This window comes from Xenopus tropicalis, chromosome 5 (assembly GCF_000004195.4).
Source record: "Xenopus tropicalis strain Nigerian chromosome 5, UCB_Xtro_10.0, whole genome shotgun sequence".
Taxonomy (NCBI): Eukaryota; Metazoa; Chordata; class Amphibia; order Anura; family Pipidae; genus Xenopus; species Xenopus tropicalis.
In genome coordinates this window covers 50151144-50168688 of record NC_030681.2, presented here as the reverse complement: position 1 = coordinate 50168688, position 17545 = coordinate 50151144, and positions in this window count along the sequence as shown.

Genomic DNA, 17545 nt, shown 5'->3' with positions numbered 1-17545 from the left:
TAGTACAGTAGCTATAACTCCTCTTATCCATTTACAAATCTGGCCATCCCTCTATTAATCCCTGCACTCTGATTGGTGCAGCTGGAAAATACCCATAACCACCCCTACTCTGTTGCGGGGTGACATCATTGTACACAAAAATACACACATGCCTCCCTCTTGAAGCTTAATGGCTGCATATAAAAGAAGAACTGGATTATTTTGAATGCTCTGCACTTTGTTTAATAACAGTCATTATCTTTCTCTTTTATCATTATTGTAAAATATTGTATTATAAATACAATAATTCCAGAACCAGAATAATCTGCCCTACCATACTTTTAGAAAGTACAGATGACAGAATACTGCAGACAGGTATGAAGAGGCTGTATAGCAGGATTTTAGAATTGTTTTATATTTATGTATGTATAACTTTATTTATAAAGCACTACTTATGTGCACAGCGCTTTACAGTAGAACAAAAATTAATTTAACAGGGGGTTATTAAAATAATAGACAAATACAAAGTATGGTAATAAATACAAATAAATACAAGGTATAAAACACATCTTGGTAAAGACCCCTATAAGGGTCTAAACATCAGTCTGAAGATTTTGAAATAAATGGTGTGTTTTTTGATGATTTCTGTTAGCATAAGGCATGGGAAGCTTTATTTATATATATATATATATATATATATATATATATATATATATATATATATATATATTTATTTATTTAGTGTATGAAAGTATGAAGAGTGTTATAGGTATGATGAGCTTGAGAGTATGGTGGGTATGATGGGTACAAATATATGATATGAGTATGAGAGCATGAGGGAGAGTATGGAAAGTATGAGAGTGTAAAGAGTATGTAAGCAGAAAGTGTACAATGAGTATGTTAGTATGATGAGAAAAGGAGTATAAGAGTATGAGGATATGATGAAAATGATGAGTATTAGGTTGTGTTGAGAATGAGGGTATGATGAGTATATGAGTATTAGAGTTCAGAGATGGTGGGAGTATGGGGGTATGAGTGTGAGAATATTATGAGCATGAGAGTATGGCAGTTTGGTGAGTATGATGCATATCTGAGTATCAGAGTGAGTATGCAATTATGGGATGATTATGTGAGTATGGTGAAAATGATGGTTATGATGACTGATGAGTATGAAGAGCAAGAAGAACATTAGAAGTAAGAGAGTATGTGAGTATGGGGAGTATTAGGAGTATTGGGAGCATGAGAGAGTATGAGGAGTGTACAAGCATGTATGAGCATATTACATTTGTGAAAGTATGATTCATGTGATAAGAATGGGGAGTATGAGTATGCAGAATATGAGAACTTTTATGGTGCTTGTGTTGCTCTCCTTTTTTTTTTACATTTGACTGTGGCTCACGAGTAAGAAAGGTTGGGACCCCTGATTTAGAGTATGAGAGCATATTGAGTAAGGTTCTTACGTTCACAGAAATCGATGATATTTCCACAGGTTTTTTGTAAATTGTTTCTTCATCAGATATGTATTTTAAATCAAGGATTTATTCATCATGATATGCTGATTTGTTTATCTTAAATGGCTAATGTGGGTATATGTTGATGTGGGAATCATTTGTATCGAGTTGCATTTCCTACTCCCAGTAAGTATACAACAGTATACTTACTGGGAGTAGAAAATGCAACTTCGATACAAATGATGTTTCTTTATCCTCCATAGTTCTGCCTCACCTGAATCATCTTCAGTCTGAATAGAAATGTCTTTGTTGTGTATTTCATTATCAGCTCCACTTTCTTTGGGTTAAGTTGGTCAAGGTAAGTTTTTTGGCCAAGACTAAGTGGCCAGTTAACACTATAGTGTCTCCAAACATTTTAAATGATACCATGACAAAGACTCTAAAGGGTTAAAGTATTGGGATGGTGGAGAGGTGACGATATAGCGAGATCCCCATTACAATGTCAGAGTAGGTGGATCCACATAATGCAAACTTTCAATCTCTTAGCACAAATATTGAATTAAAAAAAAATAATATAAAATATATGGTATAAGTTATCCTTTATTGAAGGCCAAAACCTTTGCTTTTATGAATGTTATTTTGAGTGTTTAAGTAGTACATATAAGGTTTCAAATAATTGGCTTTGGTTAGAAATATTTATTTATTCTTTCCTGGAATATTATCTTTTCTTCAATTATTGTTTGGGTGCAAGCATATATCGTATATTCAAAGAGAATTTATAAGTTAACCATTTTATCTAATACAGACAAAACTCACATAAGTATCTTTTTTATGGAAGTAAATAATTTGATTTTTAATGTGTAAAGATAAAGATTTTTTAGACATCATTTATTTTAGCAGTAGTATATGTTAAAAGAGTAGTAATCTAATCATAAGAAAAATATTATGGCAAATAAGGTGCCTTGTTTGATATCACAGCATTCATACAAAGTATTTAATGTTTGTTTAAAAGTGAAGATATTGCAAGTATATGGAGAAAAGCAATCGCGTTGCTATGGCAACATGTCTGAGGAGAAGAAAGGACTGTGCAGAGAAGATGTGCATGTGCCGTAAAATGCAGACTAGGGCAACTGGACACATACGCAATAGAGGCAGCGATTTCAGAACAATATTGGCAGGTGGGGATACGGGAAGATACACCTGTGGAGAAGCCTGCATGGTAAAACGCGTCAGGTAAGATGCACTACCTACAGCCCTGCTGCAGTTATACAGGGGAAACAGAATGCTCAATACACTTCCCTTCCATTGCAGTTCCGGACTGATTGGGGCTTACTTTTCTTTTTACAAAAACATTTTTACTGAATGACAGAGTACAGTAATACTTCCTGTTATATTGTTACGTAACATACATCTGCTCATCTGCTTTTCCTTTATAATATTTCTAACAGAACAAATAAAGAAAACTTAAAAACATAAACTGTGCATTGCATTAATATTTCTGCAGAGGTAAAAGGGTTTAGTAGAAAAAGAAATAAAATATATAAGGGGGAGGAGGGGGCCTTATGGCCCTTTTTGTATTATGGAAGTTAGGATATGCTGTGTATGGGGTGTTGATGTCACGCTGCTATATTGTGCTTTTCTAACCATGGGGACCAGGTTTTTTCAAACTTTGTGGGGCAGCCTCTGTTAATGTATAAGATTTTGTATGTGGGAGCTGCTTGGTTGACCTGGTTCACCCAAAACTGAATTGATGGGGAAGAGTGTGCCTTCCAATTCATTGTTATGGTTTCCAAGCACATGCAAACAGAATGGAAATGAGAGCCCTTTATGCAATCGTTGGGACTAAGTCAGTAACTTGAGTTAATAACATCCCAGATGGGGTTACTGTGATAGGGGTACTGGTCAAATCAGAAATGTATTCCGCCTCCCTGGTCAAATCAGAAATGTATTCCGCCTCCCTGGTCAAATCAGAAATGTATTCCGCCTCCCTGGTCAAATCAGAAATGTATTCCGCCTCCCTGGTCAAATCAGAAATGTATTCCGCCTCCCTGGTCAAATCAGAAATGTATCCCGCCTCCCTGGTCAAATCAGAAATGTATCCCGCCTCCCTGGTCAAATCAGAAATGTATTCCGCCTCCCTGGTCAAATCAGAAATGTATTCCGCCTCCCTGGTCAAATCAGAAATGTATTCCGCCTCCCTGGTCAAATCAGAAATGTATTCCGCCTCCCTGGTCAAATCAGAAATGTATTCCGCCTCCCTGGTCAAATCAGAAATGTATTCCGCCTCCCTGGTCAAATCAGAAATGTATTCCGCCTCCCTGGTCAAATCAGAAATGTATTCCGCCTCCCTGGTCAAATCAGAAATGTATTCCGCCTCCCTGGTCAAATCAGAAATGTATTCCGCCTCCCTGGTCAAATCAGAAATGTATTCCGCCTCCCTGGTCAAATCAGAAATGTATTCCGCCTCCCTGGTCAAATCAGAAATGTATTCCGCCTCCCTGGTCAAATCAGAAATGTATTCCGCCTCCCTGGTCAAATCAGAAATGTATTCCGCCTCCCATTTTTACATTTCTGGCATGAAGGCAAGGTTTGGAAGCACAAAGACACAATCTTACTCCAAGCAGAGCCTCCTAAAGGCCACATGGGGCTACCAATTAGCCAATCGCAGCCCTTATTTGGCATCCCCATAGTACTTTTTTATGCTTGTGTGGCTCCCCAACAATTTTTATATCTGCATGTAGCTCATGATTAAAAAAGTTTAAAGGATCCCTGGTGTCCACACTGAAGGATTTTAACTTTGTAAGTGCAATACTTGTCTTATACATTTATTAAAGAAAGGTTTTACACTATGAGGTGCTCTTCCTGCTTAGTATAACTTTAGCAAGATTTGACATGCTGAAGGATTTCAATGAAAAACTGACTTAACTCACTTTGTGATATGTGATAAGTTCTACAGAGGGTCTGTGAGTACCCGCCTACACCATATAATAACTCATTTTGGGAGTTGTAGTTTAGCTGCTCCACTTTTTACTTGAAGCCTTTGGTTGAAATCAGGGTTGGACTGGGCCAGCGGGAAACTGGGGAAAAACCCGGTGGGCTTTGTGAATGCCGCTGGTTCAACCTGCTCCCCAGCTGAGGCCCCCACCGGCCCACTCCTTCCGCCCCCCCCCCCCCCACACCTGTGTGCCTGCATTTTACCCCTCTGTCTATCTGGAACCGCAGGAGGGAGGGTGCAGTATGCGCCACACAAACTGGGGTGGGGGGCCCCAGTCCAACACTGGTTGAAATGGTGTATATGTTTAAAGGGGTATATTCACTCTAAATACTCGAATACTGTTCCCCTTTTCTGCACTGAGCACAAGTGTATAGATGATGGGACACTGCCCACAAAGGTGTATCTAATTGAAAAAAATTACTGCACTATATTATCAATATTGTGTTTGCTTCTATCCTATAGCATTTGGAACTGGAGATACCTATTTATCTATATCAGTGCTGTCTTCTTCTGCAGTGCCGATGGTCGGAATTTCTCTAGTATACATGGCGGAGGGCCACTAATGGAAGCCAGTTTTGACCACTCCCATTTTTTAACCACACTCATTTTATCACAATGGTGGTAGTGCAGCAAAAACCCAAATGCTTAGTCCTCACTGCGGGGATATCAACCATCATTGATATGTGAAAGACTTATATTATGTCACACAGCAACCCCCAGCACATAATTACACACCTTAGGGGCCATTTAATGGCTATTTCCAACTGCTAACAAACTCCCAGAACAAACCCCTGCCAGGTTCACCTCCCACAGGCAGCATAGGGCAGGCAGAGTATGGCACACATAGGCAGCACTCTGCCTGCCCTACCCTGCCTGTGTGTGCCATACTCTGCCTGCCCTACCCATGCGGGACCAACTAAGGACCTTATTTCACCCTCTGTACACAATCCTTTAACCAGTTTCCTGTCTATGCACAAGCAACATTTTTGGCAGCAAGTGTCATTAAATCAGTTTACTTGGCCTTCTGGCATGGGAATTCATTTGCTTCATTAAAATGATTCGAAGGTTGTTTGTATCCCACAGACTGTAGCTTCTCTTATTATACAGAAACATTCAAGAAAAAGCTAAGAGACTGTCCCTGCAGCATCTGCTGAGATATCAGACACCAATAATGTAATTAGAAGTGCAAGTTGTGCAGCCCAGCTGCTGTCACTGCTCTGCTCTCCTGCTTGATTAATACAACAGTAGCTTCCATGTTTGTTCATTTGTTTGATATTGTGTAGTGACTGCATTCCTTTAGATGTTGCCAATAAACTAGATACCATATTTCCTTATGTTTTTACTGCCTGAGCAGGAGAGCAGAGAAGTGCAGGCGTAGGTCAGGCAGTACACTGTGAATGGTGCTAGCTATGATTTTAAATATCGTAATAAGATTACGTTGCAGTCACCTTCTGCCACATCAGCAACTGGATAGTGTGACCAATAGAATCCAAAACATATTGCATCTGAGTCAGGAAGTCTGCCCTTCACTTTCACTGCTCCTTACTTTCTTTACAACACAGGCTGGCCTTTGGGTATTTAGATGGCACATGGGACTGAAAAATGATTATTCTATATAAATATACTGTTCTGATTATAAACATTTTGTACATGAATTAATGTTAGAGCACATTTATACAAGTAGTATACCGAAATCTAAATATTAAAATCTATATTATTTATACTTAACACATATGCAGCGGTATTCCTATTTTCTGTCTTTGATACCCTTCAACGGAAATAGATCATGGAAAAGGTTTTCATTCAGTTCCTGTCCTGAACTTCAGTTACACTATCGACATCCATGAATTGTTCCTCGGGTTCATTCAACTAGCCACATGGAGCAAGTTCTGCAGCAGCTGATATAGAGATGCATTGGGCACATACCCCAGTGTTTCCAATGCACAGATCTGCTCATGGGGCCTGTTCTCTTTCATGCAATTACTGTCTAGGTCACTTTGGAATCAATAGCCTGTGTCTTGCTCTTCTCTGAGAGGGAATGTGCTACCTGCAATAAAATGAGATATTTCATGAAACTTATATAAGACATTTAACCGAAGAGGCAAAATAAAAACTGGAAATACATGACTAGATTGCTTTTTCTATGTCCTTCCCTAAACTTTGCCCCACTTTTCTCAATTTTGTTATGTTTGGGAAAGCAATAAAATGAATAAAAAAAACGAGAAAAAGGGACCAACAAACAATATATTTTGGTTTTGATTCTAGTTTGCTGTGCTTTGTTCCCTGCTTTGGGGCCTCTTTTAGCTTACAGAAATCATGCTTATTGGAGTCACTATTATAGGCAAGTTCATTAAGTAAACATTGTGCAAGCTTTTTTTTTTTTTTTTATTTTTTATAACAGCATTGTATTACCTAAGAATGTCCACTAGGTGTCAGTGCAATTACAAATTAAACTCAGCAATGTTAAATGTTGTACCTGCAAGATAATCAAGAGGTCAATAACAAACAAACCGCAAGTGTGGGTGCCCTAAAATGGACACAAGGAGCAGTTAATATGATATAGATATTGATATTATCAGAATCAGAGTTTTGATTTTCAGCAACGCTGACCATTTAGTGGTCTGTATAGCAGATTGCAAGATAAATGAAACAAGGCCTGAATAAAACGATAAGCAATAAAAAGTACCAATAAACCTGTAGCCTCACAAATAGTAATATCTGAAATGAAGAATATGAAGCTAAATAATTCAAAAATGTAAAAAAAAAAAGACTAATTAAAAAGTTGCTAAGAATAGGACTCATATAACAGAAAAAAATAAAAGGTGAACTAGCCCTAAGTACTGTATCCAAACATGCTGCTGCACCAGTGCACCTCCACATGGTTGCCAATGTGTCCATCATGCTAAAGCTGCTTCCACCCTCAGCCTGGTAGTAGCACTTTGTGTTTGTAAAGTCTCTTAGTTTCCACCATGACTAGTAACTAAACAGATGGATACTCTCCAATATATGACTAATACTTTCTGCATGCAAAATTGATTGCTATGGAATGTTTACATCTAGGGAAAAATTGCAAGACATAACAAATATATTTGATTTCATACGTGTAACACCACTAAACCATTTAAACTGCTTATTGATTTTACCAAGTTACTGCACCAGTACATTTGCATTTTTTTGTATTTACATGAACATTGTTCCTAAAGTGGTGCACAGCGATGAGCAAAACTTCCTCCTTTCGCCTTGCTTAAAAATTTGCAAATGCATTGGAGTTAAGGGGCAATTATTCCATGTTTTTATTGTGTCAGGGCATTTTATTGTTAAGGGCGTTTATTCTTGTGGCAAAGTCTGATGAGCATGAGAGAATGAGTATGAGACTTTTATGAGTATATTAGTATGAAGATATGATGTGTATGCAGGCATGATGAGCACAAGGGTCTGAGAGTATGTGTATGATGAGAACTGTGTGAGAGTATGATTATGAAGGTATGGAAAGTACGAAGCATGATGAGTATGAGAGTTTCATGAGTAGATGAGGATAATGAGTACAAGAGTCTGATTTGTCTGATGAGTGTGAAAATATGGGAGTTTCAAGAGTATCTGAGTATGGTGAGTATATGAGTATGTGCCTGTAGTTATCATGAGTGAGTATGAGGGTAATATTTGTTATGAGAGTACAGTGTATGATGAGTATGTAGAGTATGCATAAAGCATACAAGTACAGTATAAGAGTACAGCAGAATGATGGGTGTTATGAGCCCAGTGAGTATAAGAGTATGGCAAATAAAATGAATATAAAAGCACAAGAGTATGGAGTGTGTGAAAGTACAGGAGTATGAAAGTATGTTATCTATGAGAGTATGTTTGGTATGGCGAGTAGGAAAGTATGTGAGAATGATGAGCATGAGAGTGTGAGTATATGGTAAGTACAGTGAGTACAATAAATATGGGGAAATGGTGAAAATGAGAGTATGGAGAGTATGATGAGTGTGAAAGGAAGGGAGTATGAGAATATGTGAGTTTGTAAGTATGAAAATATGTGAGTTTGTAAGTATAAAAATATGGTGAGGTTGCCGAGTATGGCAGCATAAGTGTGAATACGAGTAGTATGAGAATATTTACAAATAAAATATCACCAAACTCCTATGTTGCACACCATACACTAAAAAACCCTGATGTAGTTAATCCTAATGTAAGCGGGCGCTTCCCAGAGGCAACGTGCTATATGCCAAAGAATAAAAGAAGAACCCCCCAACATGCTACACCAAGCCAATGTTTATAAACGCAAAAACCTTTATTATTCCCTTCTACAAAAATCAACCTTATAGAAAAAATAAACACACATACCTAATTTTCTTCTGAGGTGTGTTACCTTGTGTTTAATAGCTGCTGCAATTCCTTAATAGATTTACACACACACAATATGCTACAAATTGGAGGAATGTTGAATTTATGCAACAATAAGAGAAAAATGCCATGATACCAAGAAGACAGAGGGCTCCAGTGTTTCTTGCAAGGCAAACTGGGGATTGTGAGCTTGTCTCTAAATAAGAAGAATGTTTTGAATCAATATTCTATGCAATTATTACACCTGTTTGAACTTGACAACAAACGCTTAGAGCGGATCAGGCAGGATACAAACACCCAGTGGGTGGAATTTAATTCCTCCTTTACAACCGATACTATTACGTATTTCATATGAAACTTAATCAGGAATTCTCTATGTTAGAAAAAAAGACATTGTTGGAGTGAAACGATCCAAATGAATTCCAGACTCTTGTAAACACATTTATCAATGTAGCTCTAAGTGGTCACAGAATAAATTATGTGGTTTGCATTTTTCTTCCAGGAAAGGTCCCTTGTCCAGCTGGAACTTTGCACTAGAATTTAATTGCCCCACTCCCCCAGAGGATAAAGAGGACCAGGAACCTTTACAGATCTCTTGGGCTTACTCCTAACAGGCCTCTGTGTAGAAAACAGGCTGTTCTGGAGAGAATCCTCCCTCAGTCTTAAAGACTACCTTTTGGAGCACTCACCCAGCACCTGATCTGGGAACTGGCACTTATATTGTAGTGTCACCCACTGTGACCTACAGCACTTATATTTGCCTATTTGTGTGTGTTACCATCCCATTTAGATTGTAAGCTCTATGGGAGAGGGACTTCATCCTCTTTTCTCTTTGATTCTTAATTTATTCCAACTGTACCTTGTATTTATTTGTATTTATTGTTATACTTTGTATTTATCTATTATTATTTTAATAACCCCTTGTTGTATTAAAGGAGACATATTGGATAAATGGGAAACCACTAATCCTGTAGGCAATTATGAATAATATGGTGCTGGTTTCCCATTGGGCTAAACATGAATCCTATCTGTAACAATAGCCCCTTTATTGGAGCTCCCTATAGATCCTCTCACTTCTCTGTCTGAGTTTGAAATGGAGAGTGGGTGTGTCCTAACGGTCCCTGCCAGAAGCACAGTAGGAGGGGGAGAGCCAATCACAGCCCTGCAGTCACACAAGCACAGGCAGGCTTCAGTTCCCTATCAGGTCAGCCTAGCTGCTGATTGGTTCCTATCCTACAGTGCAGTGTACGGAGGGCCGCCGGCTCCCCAGCTCATCCAGAGAATTCAGCCAGCAGGAAGTGGAACTGATGGGCGGAACTAGTGGGGTTTTGGTGGAATTTCTCAATAATCAATCTCAAATAAAACTTTTTTAAGCACATTCCTTCTATATAATTCACTGGTACATTCATAATTTTTATCGGATATGTCTTCTTTAATCTATTCTTCTACTGTACAGCTCAGTGTACATAAATAGTGCTTTATAAATAAAGATATACATACATACTTTCAGAAGAAATCTACCCATGCACCTTCCGTCTCCAAATTTTATACAGTCTTTTTTTTAGTTTGCCAGTAAACAATATTCTAGGTTTCCAAATTTTCCAATGACCAATTTAACTAGGGGAGAAAGACAGGAACCAGGGGTTACAAGGGGTGATTATTTAACAGGCCAATAAAGGCAGAAATGTTGTTATCTGGCTAGAAAGTAAAGATGTTCCTACTGGATATCACTTTTGACTCCCAATAATTCTAAAAGATAGCCAGGGTACATATTATAAATCATACCTCCTCTGTATAGGTTTTGGCAGTCTAGACCCCTATTCTTCTGTTTATCTGAATAACTACTTTGAGACAACAAAAAAATTTCTTTTAACAGTAGTCAAATGTCTTCAGCCTGCATCCTCCAAATCACTCGATTCCCTGCACATGTTATGCCAATAAGGAAAGGAACATCACAGTGCAATACATTGTGGGTTATGTAGTTCCTGCATGCTGTCTGTAAGCCGTGGAGAAGTTGTTACAATTTGTAACTTTAATGTTTAAGTCCCTCCTCTCCTGTCATGATTTCAAATGGGCCCATGTGTTCGGAGCGTGCGTCCGTACGCACGGGGTGCAACCTTTTAAAATGTTAAGATGCAGGGGGGAGCCGGCACATATGAAGAGGATGCAGAAGAAGAAAGTTGCCGGTGGGGAAGCTGGAGGATTCCGGAGGAAGCCGCAGGGGAGCGGGAGTAAGTAACTGGGGTGGAGGGCGGGGAGCCGGAGTAAGTAGCTGGGGGTTGAGCTGGGGGAAGCGACAGGCGGACTTGGGGGGGGGGGGGTGCTGTGCAAATGCAGCAGGCAGCAGGGAGCCGGAGGATTCTGGTGGGAGCTGGGGGGAAGCCGGAGGATGCTTGGGGGGTTTTGGGAGCTGGAGGATGCTGGGAAGGACTCTGGTGGGGGAGCTGAAGGTTTCTGGGTGGGAGCTGGAGGATGCTGGGAAGGACTCTGGGGGGAAGCAGGAGGTTTCTGGTGGGAGCTGGGGGGGAGCCGGAGGATGCTTGGGGGGGGGATGGAGCTGGAGGATGCTGGAAAGGACTGTGGGGGGGAGCTGGAGGACCGGGGGAGGGGGGTAACTGGAGGATGCTGGGGGGCCCTGGCTACCAATGTTTTAGGGGGGCCCTGGCTACCAATGTTTTAGGGGGGAGAAAATTGTGTTGTGAGGGGCCTCGTGATTTCTGATGGCGGCCCTGGTTATATGCAAGTGCAAAATTGCCTCTGAAGCTGGAAAATTCTACACACTCATGCGCAAATGCATCAGATCACATCTCCGAATGCTTATTTTGCATGTGTGCCCGAAATTCATCACAGGACTTCGAGCTGCTGCTGCTGCTGCTGGCAGATGGGAGAACTGCGGAGAGCCTTCAAAATCATGTAACTCCCAAAGAAATAGGGGAGTTGAAAGTTCTGCTAATTATATTTTATAACTTTTTCTTAAATGAGAAATGGAGTGCTGTTTGTACCAATTACAAATGCAGCCACAAGGTGGTGCTTCAAAACCAAAAGTTTCAGTATGAATACATTTATAATTTACAATAGTTTTCATTAACACATTTCCAATCAGATGGTAAAAATATACTATGTTACTAACTGATGATTGGCTGCTGATGTTTGTGTTTTGACCGCAATGGACTCCTCCTTATCTGTAAATTGAAAACAGACCCTAGCTGGGGTAGTGGGGCTTTTTTAGTCCAGAGTTTAGTATACCTCTTTGAACTAACTTTGCTAAATTCCATTTGGAACAATGGAAAGCTTTAGGGATGAAAAATACTCTATTGGACCTTTATACATACACAAACATAAAGAAACATAAAGAAAGTGTGGTTTGAAGAAACTATAATAGAATAGGCAGAATTTATTTTCAATGCAATTTATTTTCCATATTTGTTTCATTAACATTAAATAAGCAGTTATTAATCACCCATTGTGATGAGTTAATCTTAAAATGATGTGCGTCAAAAAAAATTGTAGCATGCATCAATTGTTGTGTTTGTCAAAAAAATGGCATGTGCGGCAATTTTTTCAAAGTGTCATTTTTTTTGCCATGCGGGCAAATTTTATACCACAATTTTCTTGCATCCATTTCGTTAAACAATTCGCCAATAGCAAAATGCCACTACGTAGGTTTTTGCATAAGTTACATAAACAGCATATGGTTAGGGGCTCAATAACTAGTCAGTTGTAGTTCATAAAAATAGTGAAAATAATTAATGTGCTAATAAATCAGTATTTTAATTAGGGGATCAGTGGAGTTTATATGTGAGTTACATAATATTCTTTGAAAATAACGTAAGTTTTTGCATAAGTTAGGCAAATTGCGTAAGCTAGGGGCCCAGTGATGTTGCTGTGAGGTCCAATAACCAGCGTAACTTTTCCGTAATTTTCTTGCCGTGACTGGGCCCCCTCTAGAAAATAAATAGTGTTTTAATTGAAGTCAAAGATAAACTTCAAAGTCAAATTATTCTTATTAATATAGGACATAAACATATTTATAAATATTTTGAAAAATGATGTGCTATGCCTGACAAAACTAGAAGCATATCAGTGATATACCGTTCATATTAAATAATACAATTTTCACGTTTATTGCTGTTGTTAAAATTAAACTGGTCTTCCTTCCAGCACAAATATAAAGTCACAAAAGCTGGAACAAATTTAGCACCTATAAAATACTAAGGAGCAGAAGTCTCTATTGGAATTGGGTTTATTTATTCAGTTTATTTAAATCTAGCTTCTGTTTCTCTAGGTTTTTCAGGTTCAATCATTACATGATGACAGCTCTGGCCAGCTCAGGATCTGCAGCCTTGTCAGGTGGGTATGTGGTTTGGTGCTTGTGGTAGGTGGGAGGAATTAGTAAACTGTTTGTTTTTCTTTCTGTTTCTTGTGCATTTGCAGATTGAAACCGGCAGTGCTTATACCCATGGTAAACAGAAACTCTTAAACCTTGCTTTGTGCTTGTGGAAGGTTGGAGTGCTCCATTGGAACACCTCTGAGTTCTACTGGATTTTATAACATCTGCCTTGCGTAATGCTTCAAAGTTGACAATTCCTTTTTTATTTCAAGCATTGCCCTGCATTCTCTTCATCTATGCTCATTCTCTGGTAGTAGTGCTTTTACCATTTGTGGCAGTTATTGGCTGTAGCAGACATAGTGAAGCAGGAGAAAGAGCTCTGATTGCAGCAGCACTGAATAGATTAAAACTACTAGCATTAGGTTGGCTCGCGTGAAGCCAGCATCCCTTTACAAGTGGAACCCTCCAGCCTGGAACAAAATAAAGGGTTTGCAGTTATTGGCAAGAGTTATTGGTAGTGAGGGCAACTTTTTGGTAACATTGGGGGTGCTGCCACCTGAGGCGAGTTTCTCAACACACTCCATGGCAGCAGGAAGATGCCTACTGGGAAAAGGTTTCATTCTCCCCCTTATCCTGGTCACCTGGTAGCCTGGCAACTGAGAGCTGAGCTGCTACTGCAAGTAAAAGGCCTGTTTGCATACCTATGGGCTCTTCCTGAAATGAGTTGTGTAACAGGAAGTGACACGTACAGGCTGCCCAAGAGCAATGTGGAACATAGCCAAGCTGTATCTAAACCTGAGTCTGGAAATGCCTGAAAATAAAACTGGCTATGAGCCAGCATTTATGAACTGTCTATTTGAAAGTGTGAATGATGCTATGGCATAAAGTGTGGGATGAAGTTTAATAAAATGTAAATAGACATACACCTGTTGGTCGTGAGTGGAGTAAACTTTGGCTTTACCAACAAAATGGCACTAGTGACTGGTGTACTCAGGATTTTGAAGACTGCAGGCAAATGGTGGGATTTGATCTAAATCATCCAGCAGTGCTATGTGCACATGTATAATGCTGCTCAGTGGGTCACAGGGGAGAAGGCGCAGTTACAGTGGCTTGCAAAAGTATTCAGCCCCCTTGAACTTTTCCACATTTTGTCACATTACAGCCACAAACATGAATCAATTTTATTGGAATTCCACGTGAAAGACCAATACAAAATGGTGTACACGTGAGAAGTGGAACAAAAATCATACATGATTCCAAACATTTTTTACAAATAAATAACTGCAAAGTGGGGTGTGCGTAATTATTTAGCCCCCTGAGTCAATACTTTGTAGAACCACTTTTTGCTGCAATTACAGCTGCCAGGCTTTTAGGGTATGTCTCTACCAGCTTTGCACATCTAGAGACTGAAATCCTTGCCCATTCTTCTTTGCAAAACAGCTCCAGCTCAGTCAGATTAGATGGCGTTTGTGAACAGCAGTTTTCAGATCTTGCCACAGATTCTCCATTGGATTTAGATCTGGACTTTGACTGGGCCATTCTAACACATGGATATGTTTTGTTTTAAACCATTCCATTGTTGCCCTGGCTTTATGTTTAGGGTTGTTGTCCTGCTGGAAGGTGAACCTCTGCCCCAGTCTCAAGTCTTTTGCAGACTTGGAAGAGGTTTTCTTCCAAGATTGCCCTGTATTTGGCTCCATCCATCTTCCCATCAACTCTGACCAGCTTCCCTGTCCCTGCTGAAGAGAAGCACCCCCAGAGCATGATGCTGCCACCACCATATTTGACAGTGGGGATGGTGTGTTCAGAGTGATGTGCACTGTTAGTTTTCCGCCACACATAGCGTTTTGCATTTTGGCCAAAAAGTTTCATTTTGGTCTCATCTGACCAGAGCACCTTCTTCCACATGTTTGCTGTGTCCCCCACAAACGGGACTTCTTATGGTTTTCTGTTAACAATGGCTTTCTTCTTGCCACTCTTCCATAAAGGCCAACTTTGTGCACGACTAATAGTTGTCCTATGGACAGATTCCCCCACCTGAGCTGTAGATCTCTGCAGCTCATCCAGAGTCACCATGGGCCTCTTGGCTGCATTTCTGATCAGCGCTCTCCTTGTTCAGCCTGTGAGTTTAGGTGGACGGCCTTGTCTTGGTAGGTTTACAGTTGTGCCATACTCCTTCCATTTCTGAATGATCACTTGAACAGTGCTCCGTGGGATGTTCAAGGCTTTGGAAATCTTTTTGTAGCCTAAGCCTGCTTTAAATTTCTCAATAACTTTATCCCTGACCTGTCTGGTGTGTTCATGGTGGACAACCTCTGAGGCCGTCACAGAGCAGCTGTATTTGTACTGACATTAGATTACACACAGGTGCACTCTATTTAGTCATTAGCACTCATCAGGCAATGTCTATGGGCAACTGACTGCACTCAGACCAAAGGGGGCTGAATAATTACGCACACCCCACTTTGCAGTTATTTATTTGTAAAAAATGTTTGGAATCATGTATGATTTTCGTTCCACGTCTCATGTGTACACCACTTTGTATTGGTCTTTCACGTGGAATTCCAATAAAATTGATTCATGTTTGTGGCTGTAATGTGACAAAATGTGGAAAAGTTCAAGGGGGCTGAATACTTTTGCAAGCCACTGTAGATGCCAGTGAGCAGAAGAGTGAGAAGCTCCAGGGATGAAAAGTGAGCATTGCCAGGAGCTGCAGGAGTTGACGAGTGATAGGGAAAGTCCAACTGGATGCTGGAATGGCAGTTGATGTCATCTACTTGGACTTTGCTAAAGCATTTAATACAGTACCTCACAGAAGGTTAATGATCAAATTGAGGAATATTGGCCTAGAACATAATATTTGTAAGTGGATAGAGAACTGGCTGAAGGATAGAGTACAAAGAGTGGTGGTAAATTGAACATTTTCTAATTGGACCAATGTGGTGAGTGGAATACTGCAGGGGTCATTCCTTGGTCCTTTGCTGTTTCTATTTTTGCTGATGACACAAAATTGTGCAAAACTATAAGTTCGATGCAGGATGCTGCCGCTTTGCAGAGAGATTTGACAAAATTGGAAAACTGGGCAGCAAATGAGGTTCAGTGTTGACAAGTGCAAAGTTATGCACTTTGGTAGAAATAATATAAACGCAAACTATCTACTGAATGGCAGTGTGTTGGGGGTTTCCTTAATGGAGAAGGATCTAGGGGTTTTTGTAGATAACAAGTTGTCTAATTCCAGGCAGTGTCATTCTGTGGCTACTAAAGCAAATAAAGTGCTGTCTTGTATAAAAAAGGGCATTGACTCAAGGGATGAAAACATATTTTTGCCTCTTTATAGGTCCCTGGTAAGGCCTCACCTTGAGTATGCGGTGCAGTTTTGGGCTCCAGTCCTTAAGAAGGACATTAATGAGCTGGAGAGAGTGCAGAGACTGCAACTAAACTGGTAAAGGGGATGGAAGATTTAAACTGAGGTTAGACTGTCAGGGTTGGGGTTGTTTTCTCTGGAAAAGAGGCGCTTGCGAGGGGACATGATTACTCTGTACAAGTACATTAGAGGGGATTATAGGCAGATAGGGGATGTTCTTTTTTTCCCATAAAATCAATGCACTAGAGGTCACCCCTTTAAATTAGAGGAACGGAGCTTCCATTTGAAGCAGCGTAGGTGGATTTTCAGTGAGGGCAGTGAGGTTGTGGAATGCCCTTCCTAGTGATGTGGTAATGGCAGATTCTGTTAATGCCTTTAAGAGGGGCCTGGATAAGTTTTTGAACAAGCAGAATATCCAAGGCTATTGTGATACTAATATCTACAGTTAGTATTACTGGTTGTATATATAGTTTATGTATGTGAGTGTATAGATTGGTAGGTATAGGTTGTGTGTGCTGGGTTTACTTGGATGGGTTGAACTTGATGGACTCAGGTCTTTTTTCAACCCTATGTAACTATATTCCCACCTTCTGATACTCCTATACTGTCATACTCCAGTGGAAGCATTGGGGAATGCGTGTATTGGGGCATGAAAGTAATGGAGTGTGGGATTATACACGTATTGGAGTTAGTATGAAAGCATTACTGTAACAGCTTTTCAGTACAAGTGTATTAGGGTATAGAGTATGGGTCTGCAAGTATGGTAACATGGGAGTCTACATTTGGATGTATGGTGGTATGGCATTTTGAGTATTTGAGTATAAAATATCCTCACAGCAGTATGCAGTTACTTCTTGCTTAGAGAAGCAATTGTCTTATTCACTCCTCTTTTAGTTTAACAGGTTTTCCAATAGCAGCATCACACTCATATCACAGTGCTATCAGCTTTTACAATGTATAGCATATGCAACATAGGAGCCCAATTTATAAGCAGTTTGCAAGATGGTCTTATTGGGAAATGATCAGCATAAACAGTGGCATACCAACACCGTGCTGGGCCCCCCACAAAAAAAACTTTGGAG